The following is a 13,766-nucleotide window of genomic DNA, read 5'->3' on the forward strand; positions in this document are numbered from 1 at the left end:
CCTCCAGCAAAGCTCTCTCCTCTCTCCTGTATCATCTGTATTTCCCTGTTTGCTAAATCATTCACCACAGCATATAAATGTATTTAAACATGCTACAATTCCACCCATCTTGAAAAGAGTCTCTCCCGGGACGCCTGGGTGGTTCAGTTGGTTGAACATCCAGCTCTTGATTTCAGCACAGGAGAAACCCTCCGTGGGTCATGGGTTCGCGGGCTCACGTTGACAGTGCAGAGCCTGCTTGGAATTCTCGCTCTCCTTTCTGCCCCTCCTCTGCTCTCCCATACACGCACACTCTCTCTCAAAATAAATAAATACACATTAAAAAAAAAAAAAAAAAGAGTTTCTTCTGACTCTACTTCCCCTCTAGCTTATCTCTCTCAAACTCATTTTTTTTTTCTTTTTCTTTTTTCTTAAGTTTATTTATTTTGACAGACAGAGAGCATGAGCAGGGAAGGGCAGAGAGAGAGAGAGAATCCCAAGCAGGCTCCGCACTCGAACTCCCAAACGGTGACATCATGACCTGAGCCAAAACCAAGAGTTGGCAACTAACTGACCGAGCCACCCAGGCACCCGTCTCAAACTCATTTCGATCACTGCACACCTCTACCCAAACTGCTCTTTGTTAAGATCAGCAATCCTCCCCACCCCCGCCCTTGTGGTTAATCCTAAAGGTCATCGTTAGTCTTCATATTACTTGACCCACCTGACCGTCAGGATCACCTGACCGCTTCTTCTCCCTTTAACACTTGTTTCTCTCGGCTTCCAAGACACTGCATTTTCTTGGCTATTCTTTAGGGTGGGTTCTTTCCATCTCTTTCACCTCTACATGTTGGAGGGTCCTGGGGCTCAATCCTTGTATCTGTACCCAATCTTCACCAATCCATTTGGTGATCTCATTCAGTCTCATGTTAAATGCCATGAGGCTTAGCCTAGGTTCCTCTAGAAGCAGAACCTTCATAAAAGGTTTGCATGCAGGTAGTTTATATGGGAATGAAATTCCAGAGAGCAGAAATGAGGGACAGGGTGACAGAAACAGAGAAGAAAGGATAAGCCAATTCAAGTGCATTACTGAGCACTAATGAGTGACAACCACTATAGGATACTGACGCTTTTCTCCACACAACCTTCTAAAGAGATTCAGAACTGGCTGTTAAGGGATAAAAAGGGATCCACATTTATCCACCAGCTTCTCTTCAACACTGGTTAAGGGCGGCCCCATGAGTGTCAACTCCCCCATCAACTCACCTCTCTGAGTTATACATAATATGGCGGTGCTGAGTGAGTTTCCATGATTGTCCTACAGCCACCTTTGTACCGGAAGCAAGAAATACCCAGAGAGGCAGGGGTGAGGCACGGTCAGTTTGTACCCATTGCAAATCTGGCCAATACCTACTGCACGACATCAAGCTGGGAGAAGAAGATAAGGCCGAGAGAATTTAAGGAAGTGTCTGATATATCATCTATACCTAGACGGCCCTCACCTTTATCTCTCTAGCCTGGATGGACCTCCCCCTTAAACTCCAGACTCATGTATCCACTGCTTACTCCATACTTGCACTTGACTGTCTCCTCAAAACCTGCTCCAGTTATAGTCTCTGCTATATAACTCTAAGAGTTAATGGCAACTCTTATCTTCACAGATGTTCCTTCCTTCCAAGGCAAAGACCTGGGAGACATGCTTGAGTCAGCATTACATACAATCCATCAGTAAATTATGCTGGCTTTACGTGCAAAATATATTCAAAATCTGACCACTTCTTATTTATTTATTTATTTATTTATTTATTTATTTATATGTTTACTTATTTCTGACAGAGAGAGAGAGAGAGAGAGAGAGAGAGAGACAGAGAGAGAGAATGAGCGGGGGAGGGGCAGAGAGAGGGAGACACAGACTCCAAAGCAGGCTCCAGGCTCTGAGCCGTCAGCACAGAGTCTGATGCGGGGCTCCAGCTCATGAACTGCGAGATCGTGACCTGAGCCGAAGTCAGATGTTTAACCGACCGAGCTACCCGGGCGCCCCCAAACTCTGACCACTTCTAACCTCTGCTCCTTGTCCCAGCCACACCACCAGCCATGGACTGGACTGCTAGCAACTGTCTGCTAACCAGTCTCCCTGATTACTCGCTTATCCGCTTACTGTCTATTCTCCACCCCAGCTAGTGAGCCTTTTTATTTTTTTTTTTTTTATTTTTTTTTTTTAACGTTTATTTATTTTTGAGACAGAGAGAGACAAAGCATGAACAGGGGAGGGTCAGAGAGAGGGAGATACAGAATCTGAAACAGGCTCCAGGCTCTGAGCTGTCAGCACAGAGCCCGACGCGGGGCTTGAACTCACAGACCGCGAGATCATGACCTGAGCCGAAGTCGGCTGCCTAACCGACTGAGCCACCCAGGCGCCCCTAGTGAGCCTTTTTAAATACAAGTCAGATAATGTCCCTTCTGGGCATTTCCTTTCCCCCTCGCTGCTTTATATTTCTCCTTCACCCTTATCACTATCTGACATAATATATATACTTCATGTATTTACGTATTTACTTTGTCTATTGTCGTCTCCTTTTTTTTTAAAATTTTTTTTTTCAACATTTTTTTATTTATTTTTGGGACAGAGAGAGACAGAGCATGAACGGGGGAGGGGCAGAGAGAGAGGGAGACACAGAATCGGAAACAGGCTCCAGGCTCCGAGCCATCAGCCCAGAGCCTGACGCGGGGCTCGAACTCACGGACCGCGAGATCGTGACCTGGCTGAAGTCGGACGCTTAACCGACTGCGCCACCCAGGCGCCCCTATTGTCGTCTCCTTTTACTAGAATAACAGCAAGAATTTTTGTCTATTTCATCCCCAGTACCTAGAACGGTGCCTGGTGCCTGGGGGGAATACAGTAAATATTTGTTGCCTAGAGACCATCTAGTTCAAGTCCATGCACTTCACAGATGAGAAAACTGTAGCCCAGAGATATGACCGTGCTAATTATACAGCTCACCTTTTTTGTTTTTGGTTTTGTTTTTTTTGCAAGGCTTTCTTGACACCTTGCAAGTTCAGAATAACTTGTCTCCATTTTCAGCAACATTACCTGTTAGTTATTATTATGGATGTTGGCCCTCTAGCCAGTCTGAATAGCAGTTTGTAGTCAGGCTCAAATGTACCTCCACAAAATCACTAGAGAACAATTCCAGGGCATTGGAAGCTTAAGTAATCCAAGATCATACAGTATTAAGAAAGCAAGCAACAATGCAGGGAATTCAAGGTGAGGAAAGTCTCTGGGGTGTTTTGAGAAGTGCAACATTGAGATCCCTGAAGCAGAAAGTGCGTATTTCAGGTTGGGTAGCAGCAGGAGTAAGGAGACAAAATTACTAATTCCAAGGTGCCTGGGTGGCTCCTTCAGTTAAGCGTCAGACTTCGGCTCAGGTCATGATCTCACAGTTGGTGAGTTGGAGCCCCGCGTGGGGCTCTGTGCGGACAGCTCAGAGCCTGGAGCCTGCTTTGGAGTCTGTGTCTCCCTCTTTCTGCCTTTCCCCTACCCTCACTCTGTCTCTCTCTCTCTCTCTCTCTCTCTCTCTCAAAAATAAACATTAAACATGAAAAAAAAAATTACTATCCCTAATTCACAGCATTCTCTGCCCTCATTTCAGCAGAGTGGGATGGCAAGTGTGGGATGACTTTGGGTTTGACCTAGGCGGTTAGTTCTACTCAGCTATGTTCTAGCTGTGTGACTTGGTGCAAGTTACTTAACCTCTCTGAACCAAGGTTCTTTCATGAGGAAGATGATACCTACCCCCCCTGAGATGGGAGCATTGCATGAAATAACATTAAAAAGTGCTTAGTAGAGAGACACAGACAAGCAATTAGTAGTATTAAGGTTATCACTATGACTCTTTGACCAGAGTCATAAGAATATGTGTCTGGACCAATCAGGAATAAACTTGTGACCAGTTTAGAGGGCTGTAGTAAGGAAAGTTAAGATTCAGGGGCAGATAATGGAGGACGTGGCACATGTTGGAGTCTTGGCACTGTGACATCACTAGAGGATCTTGACCAGGGAACACACAGCACTCGGTGCCTGTGATGAAGAAAACCTGACATCCAGAAGACCCATGGGAAGGAAAAGCCTTCCATCACCTAGCCCTGTCGCAGGTGCCTGTACATCTTACGTCACTGCTCTTTCCTCGTCCTGTTGCAGTGACCTGTTTCAGGTCTCTGTGTCTCCTGGAAGGTCAGGACAAAGTCATCCCTACCCTCAGAGCTTGGCACAGGGCCTGGCACATAGTAGGGCTCCATGAGCATTTGTTCTAGTCTTAATAATCTAGACTGACTGCTCTGGTGATAATTCCAGTGTGTGATGATGGCAGCCTGGGTAGGGACCGTGACAGTGAGAATGGGCAGGGTCAAATCATAGAAAGCTGGGGGAGAGGCAGCAATTGTTACAATTCTTTGTATTTTATTTTTTAATATTTTATTTATTTATGAGAGAGAGAGAGAGCTAGCACAAGCAGGAGAGAGGCAGAGAAAGGGAGACACAGAATCCGAAGCAGGCTCCAGGCTCCGAGCTGTCAGCACAGAACCTGATGTGGGGCTCGAACCCACGAACTATGAGATCACAACCGGAGCCGAAGTCAGATGCTTAACCAACTGAGCCACCCAGGAGCACTGCAATTCTTTTTACATAGAAAATCAAGAAGACGTACAATCCAGGCTAAGAGGGTGTTTACGTTTTTTAATATTAAAAAAAAAATGGTTTTTTTTGTTTTTTGGTTTTTTTTGTTTTTTAAATTATTTTTAACGTTTATTTATTTTTGAGACAGAGAGACACAGAGCATGAACGGGGGAGGGGCAGAGAGAGAGGGAGACACAGAATCCAAAGCAGGCTCCAGGCTCTGAGCCGTCAGCCCAGAGCCCGACGCGGGGCTCGAACTCACGGACCGCGAGATCGTGACCTGAGCTGAAGTCGGAGGCTTAACCGACTGCGCCACCCAGGCGCCCCCAAAAAAAAATGTTTATTAGGGGACGTCTGGGTGGTTCAGTCGGTTAAGCATCTGACTTCAGCTCAGGTCGTGATATCACACTTTGTGAGTTCAAGCTTCACGTCAGGCTCTGTGCTGACAGCTCGGAGCCTGGAGCCTGCTTTGGATTCTGTGTCTCCCTCTCTCTCTGCCCCTCCCCTGCTCGCTCTCTCTCTCTCTCTCTCTCTCTCGAAAATAAATAAACATGAAGAAATATAAAAATAAATAAATAAAATGTTTATTTATTTTTTTTTTTGAAAGGGCAGGGAAGGGGCAAGAGGGAGACAGAGAATCCCAAGCAGGCTCCGTGCTGACAGCACAGAGCCTGATGCGTGCCTCAAACTCAAGAACCGTGAGATAATGACCTGAGCCAAAGTCAACTGAGCCACCCAGGTGCCCCGGAGCTAAGAAGGCATTTACAAGTTGAACCCAAGTTCCACCATCCAGTAGCTGGTTGAGACTGGATATGTCATCTGCCCTCGGTGAGACTCCTTTTATCTAGTAAATAGGGATAATGCCTGCCCCACCTGCCAGCATTGTAAGGATCCAAAGTTTGTGGATATCTAAGTGATCTGTAAACTGTCAGGTGTTTTTAGAAGGTAAAGCGGTGTGAGCAACATGCTTATGATTAACTCCCCATCCTATTCTGTTCAATTCTTCATTTAAAATTATGAGGAGACTGTCTTTGAAGGTTCAAGCTAAGTCACTTCACAAACAGAAGCAGCAAAGACCTCAGGTGATGAGGTTTTCCGGCTTTAGGTAAAGTAAAGGATGGGTGGTGAGTGGTTGGTCTACGGCTCCCAGGCAACAGAAAAGAGCAGGAAAGAATATCTGAGCCAGTCCTTCAGCCCCCAGGTGAGGAAGGTCCCACCTCCTCAGAGATCTCCCCTTGCCGCTTTAGGAAGCTACCACCACTGTTCCACCCCCCTACCAGGTACTGAAACAGAAGACTGCCCATCCGAATATTAAATTAGAAATTACTATTATCACACCTAGAGCAGAGATAAGAAAGACATCCATTTGGTTTTAAGAGATTATTTTTAAGTAATCTGTACACCCAACGCGGGGCTCGAACTCACTATTCCGAGATCAAGAGTCACACGCTGCACCAACTGACTCAGCCAGGACCCCCAAGAAAGGCATTCTCTTAAAGGGCTCAGTGGCTCCAGAAGACGAGGTCGTACTAGATTGAAGGAATTTTGGCATACATTAAAACTGCAAGTTCTCAGGCCCCACCCCAAACCTACTGAATCCCAATCTGTATTTAATAAGATTCCCAGGTGATTCCTGTGCAGAATGCAATTGTGAAGCCTCTGTGAAAGGGAGGGTCAAAGGCAAGGAAAAGGAAGAGTTACAAAGGCTCAAGCTGACCATGCATACCGGAACACTATCTGGGCAGAGAGAAGGGGGTCTTGGCCAACAGACTGGGAATATTAAGGTCCCACGGGCAAGGTCATCCCTACCGTGGAGGTGGGTGAGCCTGGGTACCCAGCCTAATGCCCTTAAGCTTTCAAGTCATCTGACCCCTCCTTGCAATAAACCCGTACTCCCCAAACGCTACTCCAGTTACCACTTGGCTTCTGCTTATAGCACATGACGCACCAGGCATATTGACGCAAAGATTCACGTCCACCCGACAGACATTTTTCTAGTTGAAAGTGAACACCTGGCATTTTTACTTGATACACGAATCAAAAAGTCAGATGAGGGCCCACTTCTGGATTCAGATAAAGGAACCTGGGTCATAATTAGAAAGCCCTGTCCTGAAACAGCCCAGCCAGCCAGGAGGCCTTTACCAATAACTCTCATCTCCATCCCTCCTCAACCCCAGAACGTCTACCTGTGTCACATCATTTAGCTCAGCTATTCCTCTAGCATCACATTTCTCAATTTTGCACTACCAACTGGTAAGTTCCCTGAGGGCAGCCAAAGGCCGCAATTGAAAACAAACTTGAAAGGATCAGTAGCATGGGTGCCTTGAGCTTTAGCCCAGAAAGGAAGGAAAGGAAGTGCCTGCGATGAAACCACAATGTCTCGTTTGGGGGGGGAAGGACTTCGCGGAGGTTTTGATACTGGGGGAAAAAAACAAAAAACAAAAAAACCCAAAAAACCCAAAACCCAAAACCAAAACAAACACACACCAAAAAACAGGAAGCAGAGTACGCGCGGACGGATTAGGGAATGGCTAGGCGCCGGACGGCATTTGTATACACTGTATGCATGTATTCAACACTGTGCTTTGCAACCACCGTGCGCTTAGATTGTGTGTAGTAATCTGGAAAATACTAATGATATACATTCTGGGACCATCAGGGTCCCAAGCAGGAAACAGATGGCACAATCAAAATTGGGAACTTTGAAGAGAGTTTAATAAAGGAACTGTTTGCAACGGTGTGAGCAGCATTTGGAAAAGCAACAGAGAGGAGGGCTGTTTCCACTTGCAGGCTGGGCCTGAAGGGGTAAGTGGGGCCCTATCGGAACGTGGAGAGAGAACTACATGGAGGAAGGCCTAGAGGGTCACCAGCCAGGACCTACGGCCTTTAATGGAGGGACTCAGCTAGTCTGCAGTGACCTGGAAGGGAGGGAGGTGGGGTAGAAATATCTCTCAAACCCAACCGGAAGCCAAGGAGGCAAAGGAGCGCACGGCAGCCTGCGGGAGTGCAGAGCAGGGTGAAGGCAGTTGGTGAGAAAACCTGTAGGAGCAAACAGAAGATACCCAGCACCATGAATTTACTGGGGAGGGAAAACAATCCACAAGGCTGAATTGTAGGTACAGTACAGAGATGTTAAAACTGTGTATACGGACGAGGGGCGCCTGGGGGACTTAGTTGGTTAAGCACCTGACTCTTGATTTCAGCTCAGGTCATGATCTCAGGCGTGGTGAGATGGAGCCCCACGTTGAGCTCCAAGCTCCAATCCGTGCTTGAGATTCTTTCTCTGCCCCTCCCCCACTTGCTCTCCCTCCCTCTCTTTCTCAAAATAAATAACCACTGAAAAAATGTTTAAGGGGGCACCTGGGTGGCTCAGTCAGTTGAGCATCCAGCTTCAGCTCAGGCCACGATCTCACAATTTGTGAGATGGAGTCCCGCTTGGGGCTGGCTGCCCTCAGCGCAGAGCCTGCTTCAGATCCTGTCCCTCTTTCTCTGCCCTTTCTCTGCTTGAGCTCTCTCTCTCTCAAAAATAAATAAGTCTTGGGACGCCTGGGTGGCTCAGTCGGTTGAGTGTCCGACTTCAGCTCAGGTCATGATCTCGTGGTGAGTTTGAGCCCCGCATTGGGCTCTGGGCTGACAGCTTGGAGCCTGGAGCCTGCTTTGGATTCTGTGTCTACCTCTCTCTCTCTGCCCCTCCCCTGCCCATACTGTCTCTGTCTCTCAGAAATGAATAAACTTAAATAAATAAATAAATAAGTCTTTAAAATAAATAAATAAAAATTAAAAAATTTTTTTAAACTATACATACATATGAAAAGAGCTCGAAGGGAATTCTATCCAAAAGGCAGTCGTTCTTGTACGAAGGCAGTGGGGACTGGACTGGGGATTTTGGTAAAATGGAGGGTTGTTCACTTTCAATTATTGATAATGTGGCCACGCTACTTTTCTAATAAAACACAATCAATGAAGCGAGCTGAAGCAAAGCATATGGCGGGGGGGGGGGGGGGGGGGGCGGAGCAGGCAGCCTCTTGAGGCACCTTCTTGTATCCTTCTAATCGCTTCATTGTACAAAAGGGAGAAATGACTTGTTCAAAGTCATAAAGCAGGTTCACGGCGAGCTGGGAGTTTGGATTCCACTCCCCGTAAACCCCGTTTCCAAACTGTCTTTACCTCTCCATTCATCTCCATGCCGCCCCTCCCCACTCCCCCCTCCTCAATTCTCCCCTCCCCCTTCTCTTCTGCAAATCCTGGAGCTACTCCGACTTGAAGCCGCTAAACAGCCTCACACCCTTAATCTCACTGTCTGAATGATAAATCCTGCAGGACAGCTCATTCCATTCAAGCCCTTCACACTCCCCTTTGAGTAGCTGGGTGGTCTCTTCCGCCGAAGCAGGGGCGGCTTGCTCTTCCTTCCACTTAGCATTCCCCCAGGAGTCGAGGACTTCCCGGGAGCCAGGCCTTCGCCTCCAAAACAATATCCAGATACGCCACAGCCCTCCCAACCCCCTTTCAGGGCCAGACCATAAAATAAAGCCGCGTGGGCCTTGCACCCCTGGACAGAATCCTTTGTCTGGGTTGGAAACAGCCTGAAAAGATGAAAGAGACTTCCACTCTGACCTCTTCACCTCTTGTTATCTTGTGCCCACTCCCTTTAGACTCTCTGAAGCAGACGGCAGCCTTTTCCCATGGTCGCTGGGGTTAACAACGTCTTAGCAGCTAGCGGAGAAAGGAATGTGAGGAATGTACCTGCCTAAGGGGCGATTATTTTCATCAAGGACAGGCTGAAATGGATAATGAGGTCAAAAACAAACGCCATCTCTTTCTCAAAGGACTCTGTAAAGAGAGGCTATTAGATATAGTTCATTAGTTAGGGGAGTGGGGGGGGGGGGGTTTAGAGAGCTACTTTTTAGACCTGCTACTTGAAGAGAGAGGAAGGCATTTTGCCAAGTTTAGATTCTTTCCAAGTCAGCGGGGAGGGGGGGGGGCTAAGTTTAGAGGCAGATTCAAGCCTTTATACACCCGTGTTTGCGTTTCATTCAGGTACAGGCAACAAGTGACAGCCTGGACTCAAAGGAAAGATCTGCAAAAAAAGAATGTATCATAAGGATACAAGTGGGGTCCACGGTAAAAAAAAAAAAAACAAAAAAACAAAAACCGAATCCCCCCCAAATCCAATTTGGAAAACTGATGAGCCAGGGTTTATATATAAAAATATATTTACCAGTGTTAGCATCCTTTTACAACATCCCCTTTCCACAATCATCAAGCGTCACCGGAATTCAGGCCCTAACTCCCCACCCTGCACCCCTAGACTTGTTCATGACTTGTAAACCGGAAACTTCTCAAGCCCTTTCCCTTCCGACCAATCCTGCATCCAACAGACTCCTCTTCAACTGCGTGGATCTGTGCCCTCAAAAACTTTCGCTGCTCACCAAGGCGCAATGTGAAAAGGTATGTGCTAGCTTAGAGTCCCGGCAGGACACTCTCCCTTCTCTTTTTCTTGAGTATCACCTAAAATCAAGTTTAAGCTCCAGATGGCATCTAAAGCTCTCCAAAATCGGAGACTACTTAACTTTCAATTTGTAACATACACACTCCCCCCCATGACACCCCCACCACACACATATTTAAAGGACCACTTTCCAGTAATATTCCCATCTTTGTGAGCATGATCTCAGGGCAAATGCCTTGGGCAGCAACAGTGTGTTCAATAAAGTCTTCTCGGTATGTTTCAGTTCTTCTTTGGGGTTAATTTTCTCATGGAAAAAAACAACAACAATAAACGGAACTTCAGGCTTGGTTCAATTCACACACACGATCACTTGCTGGAACACTGTGGGGAGGTAAAGGCCAAGGCCAAATGGGTGACCTCCCAGAGTGCCCCGTCAGACAGGAGGGGGCCTGCACACGAACGTACAAACACACACGTGAGAAAAAGGCTCATGCCTCCAAAACAAAAATCTGCAAAGAAAAGAAGAAAGAAGCAATTGGGAAAAGAACAGCATAGGTGCTCTTCAACCTGGGGTAGTATCTTCCCGGCTCCCTAGGCCTCAGTTTTCTCACCTATAAAAGGTGTTAAGACCTACCTACCTCTTAGGGTTGTTGTACTTAAAACACGAGATGTGAGTAAAGCACTTAGACTGCCTGGCACAGTTCTATAAATGTTAGGTCTGATGGTGATGATGATGATGATATAGACTGACACCTGCCAAAGTTCTTCTTTGCATTAAAAAAAAAAACAAACAAACAAACAAGACTGCTCTCTGTGGAACGTTCTGGACTCCAAGTTCCCTGATCAGGCTGTGCTCACTCAGGCTTTGTACCTTTGCCCCAGCTCTTCTCTGGGTTTGGAATGTACTCTCCCCTCCTCCTATCTCTGGTTCAAAGGACACCTACCCAGCCCAGCAGAACGAATTCTTCCTTCCATTAAGGGATCATAGCTCTCTGATGGCATGTCTCACATTGTAGAATAATGGCTTGCTTCTATGTTGGTCTCCAGAGTTAGAATATTAACTTCTAACCCCATTATTAGCTTTGGAATTCTCAGTGTCCAACACAATCCCAGATCTAACTCGCCCATATGGGTGTTCAGTAAGTACCTTTGGAAGGAATGAGCAAAGAATGAACAAAGGAATGGCCGTACCTGCATGGTTTCATGCCAGATCCCACCCCCCACCCCCCAGCCTCTCCATCGTCAGACCCTCGCCGACACCTGTTTGAGAGAGTAGCTACTCCCAGAGGCTCCCTGGAACCTACCAGGGTATTATTACATTTTCAGCTGTGGCCTCCACCCACCTTGTGTGACCTGCTGACCAGCTGGAGATGCCACAGGGAGCATGACTCAGGGTGGCGAAAAGATAGTTTACTCCCCAAACTACAGAATTCAGTTACAGGATAGTGCCCAAACTGCTGCTTTAGGAAATGTGTGCAAATCGATCTGTGTAACGTACTTTATCAACACTGACAATTTGGTGGGCTTGCATTCTCTTTAGCTCCTAGGAAGCTCAGAGGAACAAAATGATAACCGATTACTTTCTACTTTTGTCCAGTAGTCATGAAAGACACAGACGATCCTGGTTTTTCTCCTTAATTCCGAGTTTCCATCAAATTCGAGGGTACGTAGAGTCTGTGGTCTTGGAATAGGACAAAGATATTGGGTACTCACAGGGATAAAGCCAGTGACCTTCATCTCTTTAGCACCTCTTACATCCAAGTGAACTTAATGGGCCACAGCCACAGCTTCAGGCCTGTTGGAGATGTAATGCAGGGCGGTGATACTAAGGTGATGTAAGAAATGAAGCCTGGTCTCCAGTTAGATTTCAGTCACTGTAGGAATTTACCCCTTATAAACTATGGGAATATGCAGGTATGGACATTTCTGAGCCTTGGCTTTCTCCATCTACATAACAGGGATGATCACCTGAATCAGAGGACAAAGGTAGGAGGATTAAATGTGACAGTGAGTGATATATCACGCAGTGAGCGACTCCTTAATAAAAGGTAGTGGAGGGGCGCCTGGGTGGCTCAGCCGGTTGAGTGTCTGACTTCAGCTCAGGTCATGATCTCGTGGCTCGTGAGTTCGAGCCCCGAGTCAGGCTCTGTGCTGACAGCACGGAGCCTGGGGCCCGCTTCGGATTCTGGGTCTCCCTCTCTCTCTGCCCCTACCCTGCTCAAGCTGTCTCTCTCTGTCTCATAAATAAACTTAAAAAAATTTTTTTAAAGGTAGTGGAAAGCTAGGCATATAAGCTGGAGTGATAGAGGTCCAGTAAACAAGCAGAAATTAGGGAACGTGTACACGTGTGGGTGGGAAGGGAAGGGAAAGGGGAAATGGCTGCTCTAGGGTAAATGCTAGTGTCCGGGACAAGGGCGGGAGAAGGGACTGAAGTGAACAGGTGGGTATCAAAGGTAATGCAATCATCTATCCCAAAGTCTGGAAGTTACCTGGTCATCTAATGGCCCCCATCTACCTAGCCATGTATCCTGTCTTTTCCTGGGCCCTGCTCCGCTAGATTCACTAGGATCTCTCAGGGAGCCTCAGAGAGCCGCTCAGTTATGATTTTACATCTTAAGTTCTTTTTTTTTTTTAATGTTTATTTATTTATTTTGAGAGAAAGAGAGTGTGTATGTGCGGGTGAGAAAGAGTGGGGGAGGGGCAGAGAGGGAGAGAGAGAATCCCAAATGGGCTCCACGCTGTCAGTGCAGAGCCGGATGCGGGGCTCAATCTCATGAACCACGAGGTCATGACCTAAGCCGAAATCAAGTCGGACGCTTAATTAGCTGAGCCCCCCAGGCGCCCCTTACATTTTAAGACATTTTCTTGAAGGAAATTTTGGACATCATTAAATCCCACCACACCATTCTATCAGTGAGGGAACCAAGGCCCAAGGTCATCATTCTAGTCCTACCTATGCCACCCATGTGCTGTGAGGTCTTTTGGGCAGGTCCCTTTCTGAGCCTGCAGTAAATGTAGGCTTTGTAAAATGAGGGGTCTGGAATATTTAGAGATCTAAGTTCCCTCCAAGTGACTTTTGCTGTATTAAAATAATGGTTCTTTCTACCACTCTCAAGTTTAGGCATTAGATTCCTCACTCCCTGAGCGCCCCCCTCCCCCAAACACACACCCAGCTCACACACAAAGTCAAGCGAAGACATGTTTGGATACCTTTTGAGCTCCCTTAATTTTAACCGAGTGCTAGTTTTCACCAAGGGTGAGGACAAGAAGAGAGTGGTCACATAGAAGAAAGTGCTGGAGGCTGATGGCTCCTGGGCGCCCGCCCAGTGTGCCCAGCCCCTGAGATCCTGCCCCTGCAGGGCTAAGAGCTGGCAGCGCAGCGGGGATAAATAAGGCCAGCGATCACCCTTACATGGCCGTCCCCAAGGCTGCCCGGAATCCCTGGGATTACGCAGACTTCTGGAGGGCTTGGAGCAGGTGCCCATCACCTGTTGCGGCCACAAGTGTGCCTGGGCTTCTGCAGCCTCCGTCTTGTGACTGAGGGATTTTTACGTGGAAGCTCTGAGCTCACAAAAAAAGAAAATGCCTCCCTGATGTCACACAGTTGCTGCCAATTCATCAGCTCGAGCTAAAGGTCAGAGAGGGGGAAGCCACTGCTCCAGGGTC

The sequence above is a fragment of the Neofelis nebulosa genome, chromosome 6 (assembly GCF_028018385.1).
Source record: "Neofelis nebulosa isolate mNeoNeb1 chromosome 6, mNeoNeb1.pri, whole genome shotgun sequence".
In the NCBI taxonomy this organism is placed as follows: Eukaryota; Metazoa; Chordata; class Mammalia; order Carnivora; family Felidae; genus Neofelis; species Neofelis nebulosa.